Genomic DNA, 27,864 nt, shown 5'->3' with positions numbered 1-27,864 from the left:
AGGTCACGTGGGAGAAAGGGGGAATTTATGTGTCATCAATCAAGTTATGTGTGAAGTGCTAGGGGCCCCCAGCCCCAGAAGAGTATAAATAGTGACAGTTTTAAACCAAGAGGAGCTGTGCGGAGTGGTGCGGAGTCGTGTGAGCGGTCGTGTGAGGAGTCTCGAACAAGAACCCCGTGAGGGCTTCTGCCTGCACGGGGGGAGAACTTTAACTTTTTGCAGATCTCCGGACTTTGAGAGTCAGAGTTTTTAAGAATACTTAGAAGCTTTTTTGAAGTTGAGTCAGGAGAGAAAGCTCACTCGGTCTATTCCTGCGCTGGGTTAATCATTAACTTTTTCCTCCGTAGGCTACACAGCCAGCCAGTCTGCTGGCTGAGTCAGTGCTTTTAAAGATCATTTGTCTGTAAACTACTCTGAAGGGGTTTTTGAATACTTAAGTGATTTTTCTTACATTTTGATTAACGATTTTTTTCTCTGTATTTTGGACCAAGAGACTATACTTTGATTTAAATGCAAATAAATAAATAACGAATTAGTTTCTTCGACCAAATCCTTTTCTTCATATTTTCTTGAGAAGCCAGCCCAGAGAGGGGTTACGCCTCAGCAGATCCCCTTCAGCCCCTGAGGTAAGTTGTGTTTGATCCAGCTCGGTACACTACTGATGGCATTCTTTACATGCACAAACCACACTTGATACTTATTCAAATTAGTTTCGCTCTAGTGTAAGTAATGACACCCGGAAGAGGCCCGCTTGCGTCTTAAAAGAGCTTTATAACGGTTTGGGCTCTAAAGCAGGGTCCTATCAATTTCGAAAGGGTTAAGGAACAATGTACGTTAAAAGAAAAAGTTAATACTTTTATAAGACCGACTGCTAGTCTGAGCGACCGAATTATACTATCAAAGTGAGTTACTGTGGGTCGATTCAGACGGGACAGCAAGCAAGCCATCTACCTGGTTTGTGTCGGCAATTGAAGAATATTTTAGTGCAAACTTAAAGTCCGGTAAAAGTCACTCTTAAAGTAGAGCAGTGCGCGAGGCAAAAACAGGGACTGAAAATTCGGGAACCCTTCCTCCCGAATATCTCCCGCAGGGCCAGGTGTGAAAATCATATAGGGAACGAATTTAAAAAGCGTTTCCCCTCCTTCAAGCCACATCTTACGGCACCAGGGGTTCATACAGAGAGGGGAGAGAGGGGCCAACTCCGCCGGGCAAGAGTCACGTGGAGTCTGGGTCCCTCTGGTGGATCGCAAGGGTTGATCCATCGCCGGCAGATCCCTCCTGTCATCTGCGCATCAGTGTTGGCACGGAGCAAGATCTGTTCAAACATTTGTGCGTTTCACACGAAAGGCCTCCTATTTGCTTATTACTAATTATTTCCAGATAAATTGAAAACATTTACATAAGGAATCTAGTTTTAATAACCCAAATAGAAATAATAATAAAAAATAAAAAAAGAATTAATTAATTCTTCAAATTTTTTTATTATCGAATTAAAAATCGTGAGGGGTCACCCCCCAAATTCACGTAACAGCATATAAAATTGTATGATAACGTTTGTTGGTTGCGATATTAATTGATTTGATCATTTATTATTTTGATTTAATAAACTCTGTTATACTTTAAGGAGCAGTCGTCTGTGATTACTTGTGCATATGTATTTGATAAGACTGTATGTAGTAGCCTGTGCTCGAACTTAAAAACCTTCACTGTCACTGAATGTATAGTCATACGCAGACTATTGACATTATGAGTGACTACTAATTATGAGACTTAGTTTTATCGTTTGGTTATTGGTCCCTGTTCGCAGGGTGGTGCCCCGTTGTTATTAATAATCATTAATAATTGTTACATACATCAATAATTCTATTGATGTCAAGAATTCAGTTTCTTAAATGCTGATAACCCAAACACGCTCCTTTAGATCCCAACACTACTCAGCTACAACATCAGACCGTCTGCAACTGCAAGACTGAAAAGTCCCTCAAGGATTTTCAAGTCACTCCCACATTCGTAACTCAGCATGTCAAAATTACAGTTTAAAGCCAGTCAACTTTTTTTGTGTTTTTATTGCATTTTTTAAAATGATTCAGATGGCATTGTCTTTGTCTTTCGAAACAAACTAATTTGTGAAAATTGGCACAGCGATTCTGTTGATTTCAGCGTGTTCATGTCAGGGTCTTTTTGTAACTTTAACATGTGTTCCCCACCACCAAATCCATCAGCTCTCAGGACTGCAAATCAAGCTTTTCCAAAGCCTAAAAATAGGGCTAGGGTCCAACGGTAAACAAGTGTGAGATTATCACATCCTGAACTCATCTAGGCAGGTTGGTGATGATCCTCTGTAGGCTCACCACTCAGCCTTTTGCATAAAATCCAATTGTAGTTCATGTAAAAATATTGATTGGTGCAGCTTATCCAGTTTCCCAAATCTTATTGTGCATAGCATTTAGTAGGACTGCAGGAAGATGGAAAGAATGTACTGAAACATAAGAAATACGGCAATAAATACAGTTAAGAGTTTATTATTATATTGTTTTGTATGCTGCCTAACCATTTGTATACATACAGTCTGCATAGAGCAGACAGTACACTGCTAAATGGCTGTGCTTGTCAGTTCATCTACATCTCATGTCTGCTAATGAGTGAAAACCAATTAACATACATTTTGAATTGGCTGAAATGAATAGCTGAACACTGAACTACTCAGATATCATTATGCATTCCTAGATAACTCCAATAATGACACTCACTAGAGCTGCAGATTGCAAAGATCCTGTGTTCTTCCAAGTGCAATGCAATCCCAGTCCAGACTGTTTCTATCTATATTGCCAGTAAGTATCGCTCTTTATCTCATAACTCACGCTCACCCCCAAGACACCAAAGGCCAAGTACTTGACATGTCACTGCCTCTGCAGCTTGACAAATGTGTTGCGATAGTCTCAGCAGGAATGAGGAAGGGCCGGAGGTTGAGATGGACTTCATATCCAGTTCATTTTGAAGTGTGATAGACAGTAAACCCACCATGGTCTATGGTGACCCTGTGTTTTAAAAGGCAATAACAGATCCATTTTATTGAAGTAATGCTTCATGATGTTTCTACAGAGCTCATCTGGTTTCACTCTGTTCTCTCACCACAAAGCCGAGGTGACTCTGGCTTTAAAGGTAATAATCTGTCCTGAAAATCAAACAGTGGAACAGTATGGCATTTTGATGGGATGTAACATCGAAGGAATAAAAAAGCCATTTCGCTCAACAGATGAATGACATACCAACCGACTCCATTTGTTGGCTGTTGAAAAGCAGACTTCCTTTGAGAGGAGGCAGAAGACGAGGAAGAGGTAGAGGAGGAAGAGGAGGGTCCGTATATCTTAAGCAAGGATAAGCACAGATTTATCTGATGTCTTCTTAAAATAGAAGAAGTAACATCATCAAAACTGCCTTTATCCATGCCTTTATAGACCAGCCCTCCTCTTTACTGAGACGGACACAGTCGAAGACCACGCACACCATAGAGGTTAGGACATTCATTTCAGTAAAGTGGGCAACATAGAAAAAGCGTCAGTGAAACAGTTCAACACATACATTTCAAAGGGCAGGGATTAGAACAGAGGAGTGAAATGGGACCCGTTTGGTTTTAAGGCACAACACGATGAAAAAAACAATAATGTGGGCCAGCTGCAACAAACATCAAGAGGTACAGAATATCTCATTTACATTCAGAATGGCCTAGTTTGGTTAGTTTGTCAATAAGTAGGCCCAAACTCATTCTATAGTAGAATGGAATTTTTTGCTGAATATAAAACTAGTACAACTCTTTAGAATGTTTCCTTATAGGCGAGCCCACATCTCCACATCAATGATTAGAACAGAACCAGATAGGGGTGCAACGGTTCATGTATTCACCCAGAATTGTGGTTTGGTTCAGTGTACTGTCGAATAAGCTTAAAACTATTTCATTTGGTTTGAGTACATGGTAACTACAAATTCTGAAGAGCAAGGGTCTGACTGTGTTTTTTGTCAGCTAGACCATGCTAGTTGGGTTAGCTGCTGGATGTAAAGCTCATAACATAAATTAGTTTATATTTAAGGCTAAGTTTCTCACTAAACTACAACACTGGACAAAGCTGGATTGGACATAAACTGTGTGTGGTACTGAAGTTGAGTGACATGCTAGCCTAAACTATTTGCAATGGCATTAGTCCATTACATGGCTAAATGCTCCTTGTAATATTCCTTAACATGTGCATTAGTCAGTCCGTCGTGCCTGCTCTGAAAACAAGCACGAGCTAAATCCATCCAGGAAATATCCTCTACCTGGGTGTCACTCAACAGAGAGTGCATAAAAACAAAGTGACGTAGTGTAACTAATTCTTGACAAACCGTTTATAGACCTAGCCCTTGCAACCTCATTGTGACATTGTGACAACAGCTGTTGTTTGTTGTTGTAGCTCTTCGTAAAACCACGGTGTTGTTTTTACATTTATTTTTGTGTTTGTGTGAATTATGTGAACATGAGGTGAACATGAGGTCACTGTAATCAGTGTGCTTTAGAGGTGAATTTTTGTACTTTACGGACCCAAGCTGAGCCAATTGCGTTACGTGTAATTTCTTCAAAAACCTGCAACGCTTGTCTTACTGTAACAAAACAGTTTTTACGAAACCGCAATTTTTGTGTACCATTACACCCCTAGAACCAGTGCACACAAACCAGACTGCACACATGTATCATCACACAGACAGGAGAGCTAAATGTCAGAGGGAAAATACACAGGTTAGGTATATACAGTAGATAGATAGAGGTTAATGGGAAGGCACTGCACTACAATTAACAGCCCAGGTGAAAGCTGCCTCCAAACACTGATCAGCTATTACTTTAGATTACCACTGTTAAGGCTCAAAAGAGAAATATAGAAATCAAAAGAAGTGGTAAGAGGCAACTTTGACCCTTCAACAAAGAACAGCCATCCCTACCATGGTGACCCTGCAGACCGGCCAATGTTTTTCTCAGAGAAAACAGAACCAAGTGGTTGTTTATTAGCTTGAGCTGTTTGTAGTATAACAGAAAAATACAGTCAAAGAGCAACCGGCAGTTATTGTATTTGCACTGAAAAGCAGGGACAGGTTAAATGAAAATTGTCTATTTTTGTGAAAATGGGAAATTATGACCCTAAAATATTCAACAATAAAGCTGAACAATAGCTTGATTTTATGAATAATATGTCTGTCATGCGTCCAATATTGTCCATGTGTCATTAACAGATGTGTGGAAACGTAGTACAGAATGCAGCTGGGAAAGAGAACAATTTTAGTGTTTGGATGTTGATTGTGTTACATTTTATCTTCCCATCAACTACTGGCTGATGCCACCTGACACCATGACACAAAGCATCAAATCCCAAGTGTGGGGTAAGTGAGAGGAGTTTGAATTTCAAGATAAAAAGAGAGAATTGGAGTAGGAAGAGAGGATAAGAAGAAGAAGGGGTGAGAAGTATGAAGTCGCCGTTGTTCCCCACACCCTGACACCGCAGGACTCCAGCCATGCGGCACTTTGATCCATCACTATCGATTTACCATCAGCTTCTCATCGCCGCTGCCTCCCACACGGCTACACACAGCTACAGGGATGCGTTTCCCGGCTCTGGGTCTAAACGATACGCACACCAGTTTTGACCTTAAACCTAGGGACCACATAAATCTTTATAGTTTGGAGTACATTCATGATAATCGGTGGGAGTGCTGCTGTAGATACACTGATGAACATGAATTGCAGATTTTTCCACATTAGCGTACTGATAGCAGCCGAAGGTTTACATGAAATCCCCTGCGAGAGACATATGTAAACAGATCACATCTCTGTACCAGCATGCTACGGTACACACAACATCAGTAGTAGAAGAGTGAGGGCGCACAGATGAATACTGCAATGTTTTATTCCATTCACACTGCTTTCTAAACAAGAATATCTTTTGTACATTAAAGTGAGAGCCTTTACAAGAAGAAATAGCACATCTGCTTTCATATAATAATATTAACAACAATATAAAGTAATTTCAAGGCATACGTAAGCTCCTGAGAAGAAAATGCTTGCTCCTAAATATTGCAGTGAGACTTCTTTTTTATTCTTGTTTGCTCTTCATTTAAAAAAATAAAAAAAATATATACAATTGCATTTCACACTATATGTATCATATATTTGCTGTGTGAGCATTTGTTGTCGTCTTTACCTGTTTTTATATCTCTAAAACACATTGGCATGATTTTGTTGAAAAATAGCAATGATTGATTCATTTATTGGAGATAGACCCTAGCTGAATTTCAGGAGCAGGACCACACCTCAGCCACTCGGCCACTTCCGGCCACACGCCCATAAATACCTACCCACTCTAAGCCTCGGCTCGCTCGCGTTTTCTGCACTCGCAACCGGAACGCCACGCAGAGAAAACAAAAAACCTTACCTCGCCTAAAACATGGACCTGCCGTACACCAGGCCATCCGACGACGACGACCAGTTCGCCTCCCCAGAGGCCACCCGTACAGCCCAGGAAAGCACTCGACCTGCCGCCCACGAGACGCCGCCAACCGCCATCGAGAGGGTCCAGGCAGCCAAACCCGCTGATCTCCACCTCGCCGACCAGCTGCATCCACCCGCCAGAATCTGACAAGATGAAGATTCAGACTCACGGCCGTCCTCCTTCAACCCGCCGCGCTCAAAGACGCCGCCACCCCTCCACGCTCCAGCCAGGTCCCCCTTTGAAGATGCACCAGCTGAGACCTCCAACTGGACCATAGTCTGCCTGCTAAGAGCATGTAAGCAACGAAGCAAACCGTGCCAACTCCTCACAACAACAGAACGCAGGATGCCAGCGTCCCGTCCCCCCCGCCGGCCACCTACTTCCAGCATGCCACCTTAAGCCGAGGCACCTGGCACCGAGATGCCAGTGCCCCCGCCGCCTACTTTCAGAAAACACAGCAAGTTACCATAACCGGGACACCTGGCACCGGGATGCCAGTGCAACCACCTCCTACTTCCAGCAACCACAGCAATTTGCCGTAGCCGGGACACCTGGCACCGGGATGCCAGTGCTACCGCCTCCCACTTCCAGCAACCACAGCAAGTTGCCGTAGCCAGGACACCTGGCACCAGGATGCCAGTGCTACCGCCTCCCACTTCTAGCAACCACAGCAAGTCGCCGTAACCGGGACACCCGACACCGGGATGCCGGTGGCCCGACCACTTCCAACGATGGACCCACACAATTGGTCAACACAACGATACTGCTCCCTCTGCCGTCTTTGGGGAGTTTCCACGACGGAAGACGTTCGCTGAAGACCAGCCTCGGATCTCGCAAGCAGATGCCAAGTCGTTTCCCCTCAGGCTATGAAATCGGACCAATAGTAGCCACAGCCATTACGTGGGGCCACGGATGGCCCAGCAAGTCCATCTCCTCAACCTAGCAATCGTTTACCCAATCGTCAAATGATGCTGCGACACCTGTCCGTCAAGGGCGCGTCCTCGATGCAGCTCACGTCTGGGCCACCGCAACGCCATGGCTTTCTCGTTTCTCATTCCAGAAGTTCAGCCCTCCTGCAGACACCCATCCAACATCGGTTCAGCCATATCAAACGCCGTCTTTAAACCCACAAATCCTCACTTGATTTTGCCGACCATCGACCAGCAGAACTCCGCTGTCGATAACCCATCTTCCCGCGCCTACCAACTTTACACTCGCCAGCTCAAACGACCAGCACACGGGCAGGCAACCTGCTCCCCAGGGGGACTTATTTTGGGGATCTGCAAGGCCCGGGAGCCGCAGTGGATCCTCATCGAAGCCTCCCCCAAACCGCATCTGGCTAAATCTCCATCAACCATTCCTCAACACTCCAAACAACCGACGAAGACTCGCTCCGGCCGAGGTGGGGCCCTAAGCTAGTGAATTGGAGAAAGACCCTAGCTGAATTTCAGGAGCAGGACCACACCTCAGCCACTCGCCCACTTCCGGCCACACGCCTATGAATACCTATACCTATAAATACCCACTCTAAGCCTCGGCTCGCTCGCGTTTTCTGCATCCCACCCTCCCTCCCTCTTGTTCATGGTTATCTCCCCCCATAGTCATCATGCTCCTATCCCATATGGAGACCGGGGGATCTGCAAGGCCCGGGAGCCGCAGTGGATCCTCATCTAAGCCTCCCCCAAACCGCATCTGGCTAAATCTCCATCAACCATTCCTCAACACTCCAAACAACCGACGAAGGCTCGCTCCGGCAGAGGTGGGGCCCTAAGCTAGTGAAATGGTTTTATTTGAATAACTTTGTCACACATTTTGAACACACAAATCTCAAATGAAACTCAAATTGACACAATTATTTTATTTCAATATTGGCAGCCGTGATCTTCCGCACATCAATATTCATTCATAGACCTTGATAACCCCTTTAGATTTATTGTGGTCGTTTTGACCTCATGAAGCAGTGAAATCTGTACTCATTGCACATTAGAGGAATAGGAACGACCACTGACATGAACACTGTATGTGAAGCGGGGCTAATGGAGATTCCTACAAGATAACCTTGAGCATTATTCTAGCCAATAACTTATCGATGGCATGATAAATCCATCAGACATGTAATGCAAGGCTGACATATAATGGAGTTTTCCCTCCAAAGGACACACTCTGTCATCTCTTGCATCCTTTGTGTGGTCCGAATGCCTGGTAAGGGGGGGACGATGAGGATGATGAATGAATGAATGAATGAATTTTATTTATATAGCGCTTTTCACAGACAATAGTATCACAAAGTGCTGAACAGAGCAGACATTTAAAAGCATAACAAACACAATGTGACCCTAGGGTCAATAAATTATATACACAGAGAAAAGTAAAAAATAAAAAATAAAATAAAAATGTAAAACATATTTTAAGAGCAGGTCTAGGACATGGGTTTACTTTTACACAAACGCCAGCCTAAACAGGTGGGTTTTGAGCTGGCTTTTAAAAGTATCCACAGTATCTGCGAGGCGCAGAGTTGCAGGCAGAGCATTCCAGAGCCTCGGGGCCACTGCCTCAAAGGCTCGGTCACCACGGGTCTTAAATCGTGTGCGTGGGACTGACAGAAGACCTAGAGCGTTTGACCTGAGAGTGCAGGTGGGTGAATAGGTGCGAAGTAGATCAGCTACATAAGCCGGAGCCTGACCGTGAAGTGCTCTGTCAGTGATGGTGAGAATTTTAAAGTGTATCCTAGATGCTACAGGAAGTCAGTGGAGAGATCGGAGTATGGGGGTGATGTGAGACCTTCGATTTGTCCTGGTGAGTCATCTGGCGGCAGCATTTTGGATGACCTGCAGACGGTTAAGAGCATATGCACTGAGTGATGTAAAAAGTGAGTTGCAGTAGTCAATGCGTGAAGAGATAAATGTGTGTATGATCATCTCTAATTCAGGTGTTGATACTACAGATCTCAGTTTACTGATATTTCTTAGATGGAAGAAACATGACCTGGACAGCTGCTTAACATGAGGGTCAAATGACATGGATCGATAAAAGAAAATCCCAAGATTACGCAGGTTGCAATGGGCAGCAGAGGAGAGTGGACTAATAATCTGCCTGATCATGGGGACAAACTCCTCTGGAGCAATAACTAGGACCTCCGTCTTAGAGTCATTGAGTTGCAAGCAGTTTTCTGCCGTCCAGTCTCTGATGGCATTGACACAGTCCAGGAGCCTAGTTAATGTGAATGCCTCGCTGGGTTTGAATGACAGATGGAGTTGGATGTCATATAAGTGATAGGACACATTATAGCTTTTTATAATCGGCCCCAAAGGTAACAGATAACGGGAAAATAACAGAGGCCCCAGAACCGAGCCCTGCGGTACACCAGAAGACAGTGGAGAGGTAACAGACACAAAATCACCCACAGAGACATTGAAACTTCTGTCATTGAGGTAAGATGTAAACCAGTCTAATGCTATGCCAGATATGCCCACCCAATCACGTAGCCTCTTAATCAGGATGTCATGGTCTACAGCATGTGTAAAACTCAAGGCCCGCGGGCCGAAACCGGCCCGCCACGTCATTTTATGTGGCCCGTGAATCCGCCAGCTTTTATTTATTTATTTTTTTGGAAAAATAATTTAAAGTTAGACTTCAAAATAAAAGTATCCCCATGGTCGAAATCATGAGATAGCATGTTGTCTGTGTACCGACATTAAAACTATCACAACAGGTGGACAGGAGCGGCAACAGCCCGAAAAGCGGTTTTCCAACGATTGAAAAAGATCGACAAATAATCCCAAAATGTCCACGAAGAGAAAAATTGATGCAGAGGGAAGAAAATGTAATGAAAGATGTGAAAGAGAATACATGTTTGTGCTTCAAGGAGAAAACGGGTCTGTCTTCTGTGTTATGAGGCAGTGTCGGTGATGAAGGAATACAATTCACGTCGCCATTTTGGCCTCCAAGAAAAACATCAAATTGTCCAAGAATTAAAAGGCAGACTGCAATCACAGCAGAATATATTTACACAGCTACAGTCCAGTGCATGCTGAAGGTATGTGAGCAGAGCTCCGACCAGATACAGACTTTTACAAATGTCAGTTTTTGAAGAAACACCATCGCAGACAGAGTTCATGAACTAGCAGAAATCTAACAACACAGCTAGCTAAGAGACGAGCAGGTACTTGTGTTTTTAATTAACTGTTGATGAAAGCACAGACAACACGGATACAGCGCATCGATCCATGTTTATAAGACCTGACTCTCAGTGAGGAGCTCTTGGATGTAGCTGCCATGCACAGGACGACGACAGGGAGGAACATTAGTGCTGCAGAGAGGTGACAAAAATAGCTTTGAACAAAGTTAATGTAATAACTTGTGTTTGATATTTGTCTTTGTTATTTTCTTTAATAGTTTGATCTTTGATAGAGTCATGTGGGTTCTTAACCCTCAATTCAAATGATTTATGTTATAATAACAGAAATGTGCTTAAATATCATTTTACATTTATATAACTGCATGTACAATATTTGTACACTTGACTAAACAATAATCAAATGCAGAGAGTTATTTAACAATATGTTAGGGAGAAGTTAGTTATACAGTCTTACAGTTACAACCGGCCCTTTGAGGGCGACCGTGATGCTGATGTGGCCCAGAGTGGAAATGAGTTTAACACCCCTGGTCTACAGTGTCAAATGCAGAACTGAGATCCAGAAGAACTAACACAGAGCAGTCACCTGCATCAGCACACATGAGAATGTCATTTGAAACCCTCAGGAGAGCGGTTTCAGTAGAGTGTTGCTTACGAAACCCAGACTGGAACTTGTCGTACATGTTGTGCCTCTCCAGTGCAGCAGTAAGTTGTTTGGCCACCACTTTCTCTAAAATTTTGGACAAGAAAGGCAGTTTTGATATGGGCCTGTAGTTCATGGGCAAAGCTGGATCTAAGTTAGGTGTCTTTAATATGGGCTGGATGGTGACATGTTTGAAATAGGAAGGGACAATTCCAGTAGACAATGAGGAATTGACAATAGATGTTACTGCAGGGCCAATAGTTAGCAGAACGTTCTTAAATAGAGAGGATGGTATTATATCCAGAGGGCAAGATGATGGCTTTGTTTTGTTAATTAAGTCCATCAGGTCTTGAAGGCTGATAGGCTGGAAAGAGTCCAGAACAGAAGGAGATTGCGAGGAGCTACAAGTAGATGAACAGATCCCAGGCTGAATGCCAGACCTAATACCTGTTACCTTATCAATAAAATAGATAAGGAATTTGCTGCAATCTTCAACAGAATAGCATGGTAATGTGGAGACAGCCGGTGAAACAATTTTCTTAATTGTGTCAAACAGGATCTTGGAATTTCTCTTTGAAGAAGAGATTAGGTTGGCAAAATAAGCAGTTCTAGCTTCCTTTACTCCAGTATTAAAAGAAACTCTGAGGTCTATGAGATATAAACGATGTACTTCTAGCCCAGTAGCTTTCCAGAGCCGCTCTGTCCTGCGACACTTCTGTCTCTGGCTGCACACAGCGTCTGTCATCCACGGAGTAGTGTTATAGGCTGCCCTGGTCCTTTCCTTAAGAGGTGCCACTTAATCCAGCAAAGTGGTGCAATGTTCATTAAAAGACTGTATCAAGAGTTCAACATCATTGAGATTTGTGTTTATATCACAGTAGAAGTGCATAGAGAAATGATCAGCTGTACTCTGAATAATAATGCGGGAGTGGAATGTTTGTTTCAGACACAAGGGGTCAGCATTGACAGAAAGATCAAAGAAAATACATTTATGGTCACTGATCAATAGGTCGTCACAACGGGTATCATCAATATCAAGACCCAGAGAAAACACAAGGTCTAAGGTGTGACCACCCCTGTGAGTGACGCCAGAAACATGTTGCGTGAAATTAAAACATTCAGTAATATTGAGAAACTCAGGAGCAATACAGTCTGTGGTATCATTGATATGCAGATTAAAATCACCAACCAGAAGCACTTTCTCTAGCTTGATAATAGGTCAGAAAGTCTGTGAACTCTGATAAAAACTGACCTGCAGGACCTGGAGGTCGGTAAATAAAAAAACAGTAAAACGGCTTTAGTCGGCCAACTTTAGAGAGCTGCAGCTCAAAAGTAGCATAGGATTCTGTGCTCCCCAATTGGCAGGAAAGCTGATTCTTCCAGACCACAGCGAGGCCTCCACCGCAGCCCGTCAAACACGGTGTCCCAACATAAGAGCAGTTCACAGGGCAGAGTTCATTGAAATGGATGCATTCCATATTCCGTTGCCAGGTCTCGGTCAAAAATAAAAAAGCCAAATTATGACTTGTGAACAAGTCATTTAAAATGTGAGCCTTGTTTGTTATAGAGTGTGCATTAATCAGACACATTTTGATGGGGGAAGACACTGTGTCGTCATCAGCACAGGAAGCTTTGGGGGTATGTGCAATAGGACGGATCACTCGTGCAACACCTCGAACCCGACCATAACTAGGGCGTGAGCGCGAGCCTGTGATTCTCACGGGAATGTTCATGGGTCGTGGAGTGGAAGTTACGGTAGAGGCAGTGGAAAGAGTAGTAGGAGACCCTCCATGCCGCCAGGGGGAGCTAGTGTTTCTTGTAGGGGATGAATGTGGCTGATGAATGATCGTAGAGGAAGAGTGACAGCGGACAGCAGATCCAGGTGTAAACAGTCAATCATGTGAATGGGAGTGAACAGCATGCTGTAAATTAGCCGGTAGCAGGCTGTCCTCCTGTAGTGTAGGTATTGGTGGACCCAGTGAACTCTTCAGGCTTAAGGCTAGGGGAAAATCTGTGGCTGCCATAAACCTGCAGCTTTAATTGTGGCATCTTCTTTGCTTTGGTTGAGGCAATGCAGGTAATTAATTTGTTAATGATCCTGTTACATGAGCTGCAAAATACCTGCTGTGACTCACTGGACTGGGCTAGACTGTAGAATGTGGGTCAACCCTGCGTTTGGCTGCCTATTTCAGCCACTATCTGGTATTTTGCACTGTTGCTGCATCCTGTGCTGCCCAAGACAATTGTAATAATAATAATAATAATGTATTTTTATTTGTAATGCACTTTTCATTTTTTATTTATTTTTTATCTCAGAGTGCCACAGAGCCAGTTCATAGTAAAAACATAGTAAAAAGCATAGTTAAAACATAAAAAAACTATAATAAAATAAAAACCAGTGAATGAACAGAAACACAAAAGAAATAACTGACAGTGACTTAGGTCAGAAAGGCTTTCCTGACTGAAATTCTGTGTGTGTGGGGGGTGGGTCCTCTAAAAGTCTCTAAGACCTGAATGACTGTATGAGAGAGAGAGAGACTGATATCTCTGGCAAACTTTCTCATTTGGAGATTGTACTATGTTTTATCTTTTACAGCTTACATGACTAATGTCCTGCTCTGCCATGTCTTTCCTCATCTCTCCCTCTTGTGTCGCGGTGTGTGTAAATGTCACTCGAATGAGGAAACTTATCAGAATACCCATATTTGATTGGCCGAGCTGCAACACGTAAGAGCTGCAACAAATCATGTGTGTGCGGCTTTTATTTTAAAATGGGGTGGGTGTGTGTGTGTGTGGGGGTGGGTCCTCTAAAAGTCTCCAAGACCTGAATGACAGTATGAGAAAGAGGAGCGCATGTGTGAGACTGGATGTTTATCAACATTGGCTCAATCGCGAACACCTGTGTGCCTGAAGCCATTTCATGGAGATAAAACAGGGAAACACCTCTCAAACAAATCATCAAAACTCCCATAACCGTAGCTCCTATTGCTCCGATATTAATAATTGAGAGGAAGGATGACTTGAGAAACAGATCCTGTAAAAATTTGTCTGTAGTGTAAAAAATGTGGCTTAACTGGCGATCTACAAATGGGGTACCGTATTCTGTGGAAGATGTTTTTGAAGCAAAATTTAACATTGGTCTCTATGGAGCAGAAAGTTGGTTTTCCTCTCAATTAACAGCTTCTGTGTCAAATGTGTAAATCTGAGGGATTCCAGACATTTTTCTACGACAAGGACAAGATTAGCTACTCCTACATCCAGAAATTATGCATGAAGAGTGAAGATTGTGGACACAGTGGCAAAATACAAATGTTTTTTTCACAAGAATCTCAAGCTGCTCTTCACTCTAGCGGTGATATCACGCACTCTAAGCTGCGCAATACACACCCATTATAAAGTCAGAAAAGGGCTGAAAAATCATAAGTTAAATTGCTGCAGTTCAAAAAGTTTAAAAGATATCAGGAAATATTGAATAATGCGGCAATAGGTCAGTGTTTTCTCAACATTTGAAAGTTGAAATAGTGTCTGTAGCTGAAAGTATGAGGAAGTTGAAGGATTTGAAAGTTGAAGAAGTTTAAGAGGATTTTAAAATCTTCTCCATAGAAACCCATTAAAAAAAAGTTGCTGAAAGCTTAATAATTCAAAACATTTAAAGGTTAGAAATATGAAGATATAGCACCCCTCTGCTGAAAGAGCTGAACATTTTGATAGTTGAACGGTTTCTGTAGCTTAAAATATGAAGGAGAAGAAGAGTTTCAAAAAAGGGGCTTAACAGCATTCCAACAACTAGAAAATGCATTTCCTGCTGAAAATGCGTTGGAATGCTGAAAGCTGAAATAAATCTCAAAAACATTGCTGAAAATAAGATATCCAATTTCAAAAAATTGCAAAAAGCTTAATAATTCAAAAAGTTGAAAGATTACAAATATGAAGTCATATCACCCCTCTCCTGAAAGAGCTGAACATTTTGATATTCGAACAGTTTCTGTAGCTTAAAAGAATTCCAGCGGTAGTGATAGTTGTTGTAGTAGTAGTAGTAGAAGTTGTAGTCAAAGTATTATTAGCAGCATAAGTATTAGCAGCATTTGAATAAGTACTAGCTGTAGCAGTAGTGATATTTGTAGTAGCAGTAGTAGTAGAAGTTGTAGTCGAAGTATTGGTAATTAGAAGAAGTAGTAGTATCAGTAGTCGTAGTAATAGCTGTAGTAGTGGTCGTAGTATTTTATATAACAGTAGTAGTCGTATAATAAGTAGTAGTAGTAGTAATAGTAAAGTCAGTTTTTGAAGTAGCAGTAGTAGTAGTACTAGTAGCAGTCGTACTAATAGCTGTAGTAGTATTAGTACTGGTAGTAGCAGGAATAGCAGTATTAGCAGTTGTGGTATAAGTAATAATGGTAGTGGTAGTAATAGCAGTAGTGGTAGTCATAATATTTATGGTGGCAGTAATAGCAGTAGTAGTAATAGTAGCAAAAGTTGAAGTAGTAGTAGTAGTAATAATACTAGAAATATTAGCAGTAGTAGTAGTTGCCGCAGTATTAGTAAGAGCATTCATTATTTCAACAAAAAAGCCTAATTTTGAGCTAAACGTTTAAATAGTTAATCCATGAGGCTTTTATTTTGAAAGGGTGGGACTGGGTGGGGGAGGGAGGGGGAGAGGAGACATAATCATCATGTTTGCCACACATAAACAGAGGTTATGTTAGTGAGTGAGTGAGAGAGAAAGAGAGAGAGAGAATAAAGAATGAGAGGGAGAGAGAGAGAGAAGAAAGAGAGAGAGAGTGAGAAGAAAGAATGAGTGAGAGAGAGCGAGAAGAAAGAATGAGTGAGTGAGAGAGAGAGCGAGAGAGAGAGAGAAGAATGAGTGAGTGAGAGAGAGAGAGAGAGAGAGAGAGAGAGGAAAGAATTAGTGAGAGAGAGAGAAGAAATAATTAGTGAGAGAGAGAGAGAGGAAATAATTAATGAGAGAGAGAGAGAAGAAAGAATTAGTGAGAGAGAGAGAAGAAAGAATGAGTGAGAGAGAGCGATAGAGAGAGAGAGAGAGAGAAGAAAGAATTAGTGAGAGAGAGCGAGAGAGAGAGAAGAAAGAATTTGTGAGAGAGAGGAAAGAATTCATGAGAGAGAAGAAAGAATTCATGTAAGAGAGAGAGAGGAAAGAATTCATGAGAGAGAAGAAAGAGAGAGAGAGCGAGAAGAAAGAATTAGTGAGAGAGAGAGAGAGAGAGAGAGAGAGAGAGAAGAAAGAATGAGTGAGTGAGTGAGTGTGAGAGAGAGAGAGAGAGAGAGAGAGAGCGAGAGAGAGAGAGAGAGAGAGAGAGAGAGAGAGAGAGAGAGAGAGAGAGAGAGAGAGAGAGAGAGAGAGAGAAGAAAGAATGAGTGAGAGAGAGCGATAGAGAGAGAGAGAGAGAAGAAAGAATTAGTGAGAGAGAGAGAGCGAGAGAGAAGAAAGAATTTGTGAGAGAGAGGAAAGAATTCATGAGAGAGAGAGAGAAGAAATAATTCATGAGAGAGAGAGAGAGAAGAAAGAATTCGTGAGACAGAGAGACAAGAAAGAATTTGTGAGAGAGAGAGAAGAAAGAATGAGTGAGAGAGAAGAAAGAATGAGTGAGAGAGAGAGAGAGAGAGAGAGAGAGAGAGAGGAAAGAATGAGTGAGAGAAGAAAGAATGAGTGAGAGAGAGAGAGAAGAAATAATGAGTGAGAGAGAGAGAGAAGAAATAATGAGTGAGAGAGAGAGAGAGAAGAAAGAATGAGTGAGAGAGAGAAGAAAGAATGAGTGAGAGAGAGAAGAAAGAATGAGTGAGAGAGAAGAATGAGTGAGAGAGAGAGGAAAGAATGAGTGTGAGAGAGAGAGAAGAAAGAGTGAGTGAGTGAAAGAGTGAGTGAGTGAGTGAGTGAGTGAGTGAGAGAGAGAGAGAGAGAGAGAGAAGAAAGAGAGAGAGAGAGAGAGAGAGAGAGAGAAGAAAGAATGAGTGAGTGAGTGAGTTAGAGAGAGACACCTCTAAAGATTCCTAAGACCTAAATGACTGTATGAGAGAGAGAGAGAGAGGGAGAGGAGTGTATGTGAGCGTGTGTCTGTGAGTCTGTGTGTTTATCAACATCACTAATTGGCTCAATCGCGAACACCTGTGTGCCTGAAGCCATTTGAAAAATATTCTCCATAGAGATCCTATTGAAAAAATAAAAAGCCATAGCACACCTCTGGTGAAAGAGCTGAACATTTTAATAGTTGAACGGTTTCTGTAGCTTAAAAAATGAAGGAGGAGAAGAGGGGCACGGAAGAAATAGAAGAAGTTGAATAAAGAAACAGGATAACAATAGTTGGAATGCTTAACAGCATTCCAACAATTAGTCTACTGTTTAATGAATGTATCCACATCTACAATGTTTTAATGATGTGTAACTGTCACATGGATTAGTTTGGACAGTCTAATGCCTCCAGCTGACTGAGGCCACAGCTTTACCAGCTGATATAGAAAAATCACACTAAAACCAATCCCCTAAAGTAGATGAATGGCCACAGGACAACACCTAATGTCAGGTTGTAAAGCAGCAACGAGCATTGAGGCATGACCGTCCCCGAAATTCACCCTCACAGTTTTGACACGGCACATATATCTGCACACCGTGTGCACATCCATCCATACTTTACTTCTCCAGCTCCCCATTCAACAGCACAATCAGGCTCAGCAGGGGCTCCTGTCTCCAGTCATTACAGCCAGTTAATTCTAAACTCATTAACAACGGAGCCATAACAATAGTGCGCACAAAAGCAGGTGTGGGTGGACTGCCTTCACGTCGGAGAAAAAAAGAGAAGAAATGTTGGGTTTTTCACAATCAACTGCCAGTCATTAACTAAGATAAAGGCTTCTTTAAGTCTGCATAGGGGACAGAAGCCCACAGTTGCAATTTAATTACCATTTTGCTGGAGTTTTACAAAAGAAATATAAGTATGCAGTGTCATGACGATGGAGGATTGGCTTCATGAATAGAAATGTTTCTACAGAAGACAGAGGAGAGAGTTGAATTTAAACCCTGACCTATTCGTTGAAAGTTACGTTTTTTCCGTCTCCTCTGGCCTCCTGGTTGAATTAGGAATAAAAAGACAAAATATTGGATGAATATTAACCAGTCTTCTGTGTACTGTCAGGAAATCTTGGTGACCTTTAATGCCCTCTAGGATTTTTTTCACTGAGTGGATTAGCTTTGGGTAATTTTTCAATTATCATAAGTCAAAAAGTGAATTATTTTGGAGCTTGAAAATTCTAAAGAACTCTCATATTCCTGATGTGACAGATATCCTGCATCAACAGCAGCATGCTGCACAGCCTGAAGCACAAAAGCTGACAGCAATTGACAAGGTGTGCAAAACTGGCTTCAGTCGCGAATGAGACAAATCTGAATATTGCTTGAGTCCATTTAATCCACCTCGGTGCCTATTGTAAATAAAATATATTCATTCACTGTTAAATAATATGCGCTATACTTGTAAAGCTTATATTGCGGAGTTGTGAGGTCACTGTAAGTAGGTCAAAAACGCAGAATGGGGCATTCCGTCACCCGTTCGTACGATAGAAACAGATACAGTGGCCCTGAAAGTAACACTTGCTTAAACCACCAGATTAGGGCAGAAACTGCCATTTTAGAGTAGGAGAAGAGCTCTTTTTATCTATTCACACAGAGACTTCGAAATAGTTTAGAACTGCACCCTTTTTCTTCACCTTAAGTGTTAACAATATGCTGTACATCAACATTTCACACACACTGACGTTCCAGAGAAGGCGGGTTCCGGACGTGAGCCATTGTGGGTGACGTTGCCCAGTGCTCCATCAGGCCATTTGAATGCTAAAAACAAATCCGCCTCTGCTTTGATTTTGACCAATGGCTCCACAAGGAGAACCAGAATGGACACGCCTGCTTACTCTGTATAAGCGCTCTTAGGTTTCACTTTTGCCTTTACCTTATGGTGCGTGCACGTTTAACTGCTGGACATAATACTTCTGTCACAAATAAATGTTATTGCTTGAATTGAGCTAAACGCCTCGATCTCAGTCTGTTCACTCGATCTTCATTCATAACATGGTAGCAGAGTTTGGATTTTAACGATCCAAGAGGTTTTTTCATCGAGTAACAGACTTTCTTCTGTCGACAGAAAGAAAAAAGGGCGTTTCCCGAGAGGCTGGGGATTCCGGCTGCCGACCGGAGCAATTCTTATCAACTCTGAGAAACTGATCAAACAGCGCGCTGAATCAAAAGGTAAAGCAGAGCCTATTTAAATGAATTCTGCAGATTGTATGTAGGGTACTAAATTGAATTGATCAGAAGTACTGGAGTGTGAGTATGAATTGCCTTGACTAAATTGCTAAGATAAATTGCCGAGCATTGTGACAGAATTGTTATGACAGCAGTGGGGGTTTTTAGGATCGAATGTACATGTGTGTGAGTGGATCTAACAGAAATTAAGGATTGTGAAATTGTATAAGCTGGCATTGTGTTCACCGTGTAAGTTTTGATTGACTGTTCAGAGGTTACACAGCCGTGGCGAAAGCTTCGGTTCGCTGACCAATGACGGTCTGAAAGACTGAATTCCGGGCCACACTGTTGATTTATGCGAAGTTGCAAACTGAGGTTTGGATCGAGTATATAGAAATTGTTGTTGAAATACGCTGATGTGACAGTAGTGTGTCTGGAGACTGCAAAACGCCATTTCCTTAAGGGACCACGTTCATGCATGTTGTACACTGTAAAACGAAGATCCATCCAGAGAATTTTAATTGAAAAAATAAATTGATGAGGTTAAATTGATGAGGTTATGAGGTTTGTGTACCAGTATTGCAGAAGTGGCAGCGTATGAGTTTGAATGCAGCATAGATGTACTCTGGGAAGACATCGATTCAATTGTAGCACAAGATATCGCCATTTTCTTCGGGACCGTGTTCGCACAAGGCGTACACTGTAAACAATAAGATCAATAGATCGTCCCTGACGAGGTCTGTGTGCGACTATTTGTGGAATCACGGCAGTGTGTGGTGGATTGAGTGTTGAGTAATGCCTATTAGGTATCCATTTCCTTCGGGACCGTGCTCGTGAAAACGCTATAAGAACAGATCCATATGTGATTTGTGCGTATCTCAGTGACGGCAGTGTATGGTTTCAATTTGGTATGATTGATGAGAGTGATTGCGTGAAGCGTACATGTGTTAGAGACAGCTGAGATTTGGAGTTGAAGTTTCCACGAGGCTCGTGTGCTTTGCCAGTGATTGACGGTCAGTGGAGCAGAATACAAGCATAAGACACAAGTTTTGCACTCACCACAGAAAACACAAAACACTAGGATAGACTGAGGAAAGCTGAGGGTTAATATACGTGTCAGTTTTACTGGTGTAGTTAGAAAGATTACAGATTTATTGGAAATTGTGTTCCATAGGGACCGTGAACAAATTTAGAAGCGAAAACAGAGCAGGCATTCAGACAGGCAGAGACACTGAAAAAGGGAGTGAAAATTGTAGATAAGAACCAGGTGCAGCTCTAGGGAGTGTAAGAGATAGTAACTAGGAAGAGTTGAAGTCTCGTTCAAGGTCAGAGGGCTGAAGAAAATTTGGCAGAAGCTTTGGCTCCCTCTGGTGGCACTACAGGAACTGCAGAAGAAAATTTGGGAGAAGCTTTGGCTCCCTCTGGTGGCACTACAGGAACTGCAGAAGAACATTTGACAGGAGTTTTGGCTCCCTCTGTGGGTACTTCAGGAACTGCAAGAAGAACATTTGACAGGAGTTTTGGCTCCCTCTGTGGGTACTTCAGGAACTGCAAGAAGAACATTCGACAGGAGCTTTGGCTCCATCTGGTGGACATTCGGGAGTACTGCATCCAAACATTTTATATTGAAAAATTGAAATTTGAAATTTGAAATTTGAAAAAAAAAGAAAAGAATTTTGAAAAAAAAAAGAAAAAGATTGGAATTGATGTAAAAACAACAAAAAAAAAACTTGAATTGAAAAAACTTGATTTGAAAAAAAAGAAAGAAGAACACAAGAAGACATGGCTGGAGCTGTGGCTCCATCTGGTGGCTACTCAGAAGTACTGTGTGAAAAAAGCAGTAAACAGAGACTGGAGGCAGAACTGCATGGAAAAGAGACAAGACACATTGGGATAACTGCATGAAACGATGGCAAGAGGAGGGATGGTGGAAGGCGGCCAGTCCACTACCTCCATCAGTCAACAACCTTCGGCTCTTCACCAACGATTTGACAAAACGAGTGGCTCAAGCACAGACTGCAGAGAGAAATCACGGTTCCAACAGGTCATCCGGTTCCAGATCCTCATCTCTCTCTCAGCAATTTGAGCCCTGCACACACCCACTTCACAGTAGTTGATTTGGCCAACGCTTTCTTCAGTGTCCCACTGCACAAAGACTCTCAGCCCATCTTCGCCTTCACCTTTAATAATCAGCAGTATACGTATGCCTCCCTACCCCAGGGCTACAGGTGCTCCCCAGGTCTATTCAACCACCACTTACGCCTTCATCTTGCTGACCTCACCCTCCCAGTAGGCGTAGTTCTGATTCAATATGTCGATGATCTGCTTTTGGCAGCAATGTCAGCTGCTCTCTGTCTTGATTCCTCTGTCCAACTCCTCACTCTATTGGCCGAAAAGGGCTACAAGGTCAAACGTTCAAAGGTACAGTTCACCAGACGCCAAGTGTTGTTTTTGGGTCGCAATGTTTCATCAGACGGTCAAGGCCTGTCACACACGCAGAGGGCCACCATCCTGCAACATCCCCAACTGCTCACTGTTGCCGCTCTCCTCTCATTTCTGGGTTTAACAGGCTACTCACGAGCCCATATCCCAGACTACACCAACAACACCACCATTCTCAGAGAGATGTTGAAGGAAGTGGGCACAAGAAATCTTACTGCCACCCTCACATGGACAAAAGAGGCTGAAGCAGCCTTCTCCCACTTGCACATGCCGCCACACTCATGTCCCCAGACTACTCCCTACCGTTCCACCTTGATGTTTCTGAAAGAGACAGCCTACTCAATGCTGTACTCTTCCAGAAAAAGGGGGGTGAAAGACAGGTACTGATGTATCATTCATCAAAACTGGACGCTGTGGAAAATGGTCAATCCACGTGCGCACGATATGTTGCAGCAGTGGCAAAAGCAATTGAAAAAAACTTCTCATATTGTCATGGGCCATCCACTGGAAGTACACACGCACCATGGCGTGGCAGCATTTCTGATGAGTAAAGAATTCACGTTCAGTGCCGCAAGAAAAACAAAGATTCAACACACTTGCACCATGCCACACATCACCTTTGTGCCAGCCACAAGAAATATGTCGGCTAACTTTACGGAAGGACAACCACATGTGTGCGAGGAAGTTGCAGTACAAGAAAACAAATTGAGATCGGATCTCCAGAACACTCCCCACCTCACAGCTGAGGCCTGGCTCTACACGGATGGTTGCTGCTACAAAGGAGAAGAAGGGAACATTGCATCCTATGCAGTGGTCGAACAGAAGAGTGATGGCTATCACCAAACAGTGGAGTCAGGGATTCTGCCACAACCCGCTTCAGCACAACTAGCGGAAGTGGAAGCACTGATTCAGGCTCTGAAGTGGAGCACGGACAAAATTGTAAATATCTTCACAGATTCGGCTTACGCCCATGGAGCGGCCCACATCGATGGCCCTGTATGGCGAAGACGCAACTTCACCACTTCAAATGACCACCCCATAAAACATGAAGCAGCTATGAGAAGGCTGGTAGAAGCAATCCAACTACCAAAGGGGGTGGCCATCATGAAATGCAAAGGACATGACACAATCAGATCACGAATCAGCGCCGGTAATGACGCGGCAGACAGAGCAGCCAAGAAAACTGGAGGCTACACACCTCGCCAAATGGTTATTAAGCCAACATCCGGCCCACCTGAGCTTACCATCGAACACATCAAAGATCATCAAAAGAAAGCAGGACCTTATGAATGGTCCGAATGGACACGGAAAGGAGCCTCAAAAGACAAAGAAGGTGGAGAGCCCACGACGGCAGAGTGGTTGCCTCAGCAGAACTGTGTGCAGCACTCCTACCAGGGGCCCACGGACCTACACACGAGGGAAAGAACCGGACATTGGACAATTTAAAACAACTATGGTGGCATCCGCACATGGAAGCGATATCTTTCCTCTTCTGCGATGAATGTCAAATTTGTGGAAAATACAACCCAAGAAAACCATTCAAGACACCGATGGGATCTTATCCCGTGCCCTCTGCCTGTTTCCAAGACATCAGCATAGATTATACAGATATGGGACCAGAGAACAGAGTGCAGGGAAAGAGGTACATCTTGGTAATGGTAGACAGATTTTCAAGATGGGTGGAAGCAATTCCCACCAAGAGAGAAGACGCGCAGACAGTTGTAAAGTGGCAGCAGACAGAACTGATTCCCCGTTACGGAGTGCCGAGATGTATCCGCTCTGATAACGGATCACACTTTAGCAACACCATGCTCGCACAGGTAGAGCAATTTCTGGGAATCACACACCGATTCGGGTCAGTCTATCACCCGCAATCTCAGGGCCTGGTGGAACGAGCGAATCAGACCCTTAAGGCCAAAATTGCCAAAGTTTGCGCGGGCTCCAAATTAACATGGGTTGAGGCCCTGCCCCTGGCCCTTATGGCCATGAGGTCCGGAAAAGGGGGTGAAACACATCTCTCCCCACACAAGATCATGACTGGCCGGCCGATGCCAGGTCCACCCAGAGATGGAGGTCATATGCCACCTCTGGATGTACAGCAGATTGAAATGTCTGACTATATGAGTGCCCTAACTTCTCTTACTGAAGCTCTCTCCAAACAGATCGAGAGGACTCGAGCAGTACCTGAAGCAGCGGCAGCTGGAAAGCAGATACAAGTAGGTGATTGGGTCAGGGTCAAGGTTCACGTGGACTGACCCCAGGTGGACTGGGCCGTACGAGGTGAAGGAGGTTACTTCACACTCGGTCCAGGTCAAGGGCAAATCAGGCGCCCCTTGGCACCACCTGACACATTGTGTCCCAGCACCGGTACCAACCAGAACACTGGGAGAAATTCGCACTAATTTGGAAAATGCACCGAGAGTCTAGACACTCTCTAGGGGCCCCTCATGTAGACCCCGCCGCGGTGAAGAAAACTATGATAGGGGTGGGAGTGGGTATGGGGATACTTGCTGCCCTCATGTTGTGGGGACTACAAACCATGTATCAGACACACCAGCACCCATCTAATTCTACCGCCCCTTTCCCGAATCAGACTTCTAATTCACCTGCCCCTTTTTCCTGTCCATCCCCGATGACTCACAGCCGAACAAGACGTAACACCCCAACATTGGTCCATACAACAGCATGTAGATCCAAACTCGTTCTGAACTACACAGCCAGTTCCACCAGTGCATACACATTTGATCTGTGCGACGTTGTAACCTGTAACGGCAATATAAGGGGTTGGCGGGGCTATAATGTTTATCTTTGTGGCACACCCTCAATAGTGAAAAGCTGCGAGACTAGCGGCACGCCCCGACCAACTACGGGCGGTGCAGTCATTGGGGTCTTGTAACTAAGTACACCGGAAGATGGGTCCCCAATGGTTTGACAACCACCAGCCCAGCGTATAGGTGGTGGAGCAAAATTAGCCTACAGAGAGATTTTAGCGCCACAACTAACCCTCTTACCCTCTCGATAAACAACATCACAGCAAGTCTTTACGGTAACACCAGGGCATGGATCATCTTAGGCGTCGACATCGCACACAAAGATCCCTTGGTCGGTATCCAGATCAACATATTCCCCCAGGTAGAGAACGAACACACCCAGCCCACGTCTGCCCTAGCATTGGCATCTCCAGCTGCCAACACTCCCGTAGTGTTTTCTCAAGACTATACTGGAATGACTCCCCTGCAGGTCTTGCGAAGGTCCACAGGTTATGGCAATGATAATGTTTGGTTAAATTGGATCACTGATAATGCTAACAGACAAAATATGACAGGGTGCGTGGCCTGCGCCTCCGCCCGACCTGCCATGTTCACCGAACCAGCCCCTCTCTACCCGCAAACTGATCCTCAGGGCTATGCCTGTATGATAGGTCTCACACGACAAGCTACGCCCACAAATTGTACCACACTTGCCGCGATATTTCCACCTATCGTAAATGAAACAAAATTGGGCCAATTTTCCGCCATGAGCGGTCAGGCTAACAGGTACATGTGTTTTAATTTCACAGCAGTCAGACCACAGCTGAATGTGGGCAAAATTTCCCCTGATTGGTGTAATGAGACCCGCGATGGCTCAGACATTGGGCCCTGGGCCAGAGCAGGTTTATTCTACTACTGCGGAGACCTGCGCTTGGTACCTAGAATAGAAGCTAGCAAAACCGTCGGAACTTGTGCAATGGTCAGACTCGGAATGCCCCTTACCCTAATAGGTCATAGATTAGCACGAGCGGACGGTCTAGCCGTTTCTCTCACCAAACGCAGAAGGCGACACATCATCAAGCGAGAAGTTGCCTCAGGCTCCTTCGAGCTTACTGGAGGCCCCACCTATATAGACTCAATAGGCATCCCACGAGGCGTACCTGACAAATACAAACTAGCTGACCAAGTCGCCGCAGGTTTTGAAAACATTCCCATAATCGCAGCCTTCTTTCCGATCACTCCCAACAAAAACGTGGACCGCATAAACTATGTCCATTACAATGTCTTGCGTCTTGTTAACCTCACTAGGGACGCCGTTGAAGGCTTAGCCGCACAACTTGCGCCGACCTCTCTTATGGCTATGCAGAATAGAATGGCTTTGGACATGTTGTTAGCTGAAAAAGGGGGTGTCTGCTCAATGTTTGGAGAAATGTGTTGTACCATCATTCCGAACAACACTGCCCCAGACGGTTCGGTCACTCGGGCTTTAAATAGTCTGCGCACCCTCTCGGAAGAAATGCATGAGGCATCAGGCATAAACAATCCCTTCTCTGATTGGATGGAATCCATGTTTGGCAAATGGAAGGCCCTCATCATGTCCATAGCGGTTTCCATCGCGGTTTTCTTAGCTATTCTCATCACCTGTGGCTGTTGTTGCATCCCCTGCCTCCGAACTTTGATAGGCCGTCTTATTACCACAGCTCTCTCCAAGGAAAGGCAGCCGCCTCCACATGGTGCTTATCCACTGTTGAATGGAGACCTGCCGGCCCCTGACCCAGAGGGGTCATGGGACCAGGAAGAAGAACCAGAGTTGCGTTCATTGACTAACTCCCAGTTAGACGACGACACACCAGTCTAAGAAGTTCACACCTAGCAGGTGTGAAAAGGGGGATTTGTAAATAAAATATATTCATTCACTGCTAAATAATATGCGCTATACTTGTAAAGCTTATATTGCGGAGTTGTGAGGTCACTGTAAGTAGGTCAAAAATGCCGAATGGGGCATTCCGTCACCGGTTCGTACGATAGAAACAGATACAGTGGCCCTGAAAGTAACACCTGCTTAAACCACCAGATTAGGGCAGAAACTGCCATCTTAGAGTAGGAGAAGAGCTCTTTTTATCTATTCACACAGAGACTTCGAAATAGTTTAGAACTGCACCCCTTTTCTGCACCTTAAGTGTTAACAATATGCTGTACATCAACATTTCACACACACTGACGTTCCAGAGAAGGCGGGTTCCGGACGTGAGCCATTGTGGGTGACGTTGCCCAGTGCTCCATCAGGCCATTTGAATGCTAAAAACAAATCCGCCTCTGCTTTGATTTTGACCAATGGCTCCACAAGGAGAACCAGATGGACACGCCTGCTTACTCTGTATAAGCGCTCTTAGGTTTCACTTTTGGCTTTACCTTTTTGGTCCGTGCACGTTTAACTGCTGGACATAATACTTCTGTCACAAATAAATGTTATTGCTTGAATTGAGCTAAACGCCTCGATCTCAGTCTGTTCACTCGATCTTCATTCATAACACTATTGATATGTCAATCAGTCTCACGAGCAGAACAGTGACCCAAGGACACCGTTCCTTTCTGCCTTGTTTTAATTGCTGTTGGCACTGCACGCCGTGATTCATGGTAATGAGTTAATGAAGTCATTGAGATTTACTGAGCAGCCACAGGCTACGGACTTCCTGCAGAGAATAGTGCTCTATTCAATATGGCTTTATTAACATTTCAGAAAGGTGCCTATAGTCATGATCACAGCAATTGTGATCATTTCGTAGCCTGCCAGATCGGACCAGAGGGGACTAGTTGGGTCGGGTAACTTGGGATGAGGTTTATGGCATATTATTGGTATGTTAATATTTCATCATTTCACCACAGAGAAGTAGATCCCTTTCTCTTTTTGCTATTTTCTTTCTTTTTGAATTCAACAATACATACCATATTCACTGCCAATAATAAGTACTTACCCTCCTCGGAAGTATTTCGTGTTTCATCCACCACTTTGATCTGGATTGAAATATCTCTATTTTTGCATAGATATCCATGATACCTTGACGATAAATCCTAAAGACCTTACTAATCCCCTGAATCTTGATCTAGCATCACCATCAGGTCAAAAAGAGAAG

At 43.7% G+C, this 27,864-nt stretch overlaps 1 protein-coding gene and 1 long non-coding RNA gene across 2 annotated transcripts in view; one reads left to right on the top strand and one right to left on the bottom strand.

Moving 5' to 3' along the window:
- Positions 1-27,864, bottom strand: part of LOC306795099 (shisa family member 6) — a gene marked incomplete at both ends in the record, with an annotated part of 79,560 nt that overhangs the window by 18,566 nt on the left and 33,130 nt on the right. The window lies entirely within an intron of this gene.
- Positions 126-27,215, top strand: LOC306795100. Its single transcript, XR_013772966.1, has 2 exons — positions 126-626; positions 19,438-27,215. It is a non-coding gene; the product is annotated as an uncharacterized lncRNA (long non-coding RNA).

Source organism: Melanostigma gelatinosum (genome assembly GCF_949748355.1).
Source record: "Melanostigma gelatinosum genome assembly, chromosome: 21".
Lineage (NCBI taxonomy): Eukaryota > Metazoa > Chordata > Actinopteri > Perciformes > Zoarcidae > Melanostigma > Melanostigma gelatinosum.
The sequence above is the reverse complement of the archived record's forward strand: the minus strand, read 5'-3'. Positions and strand labels throughout refer to the sequence as shown.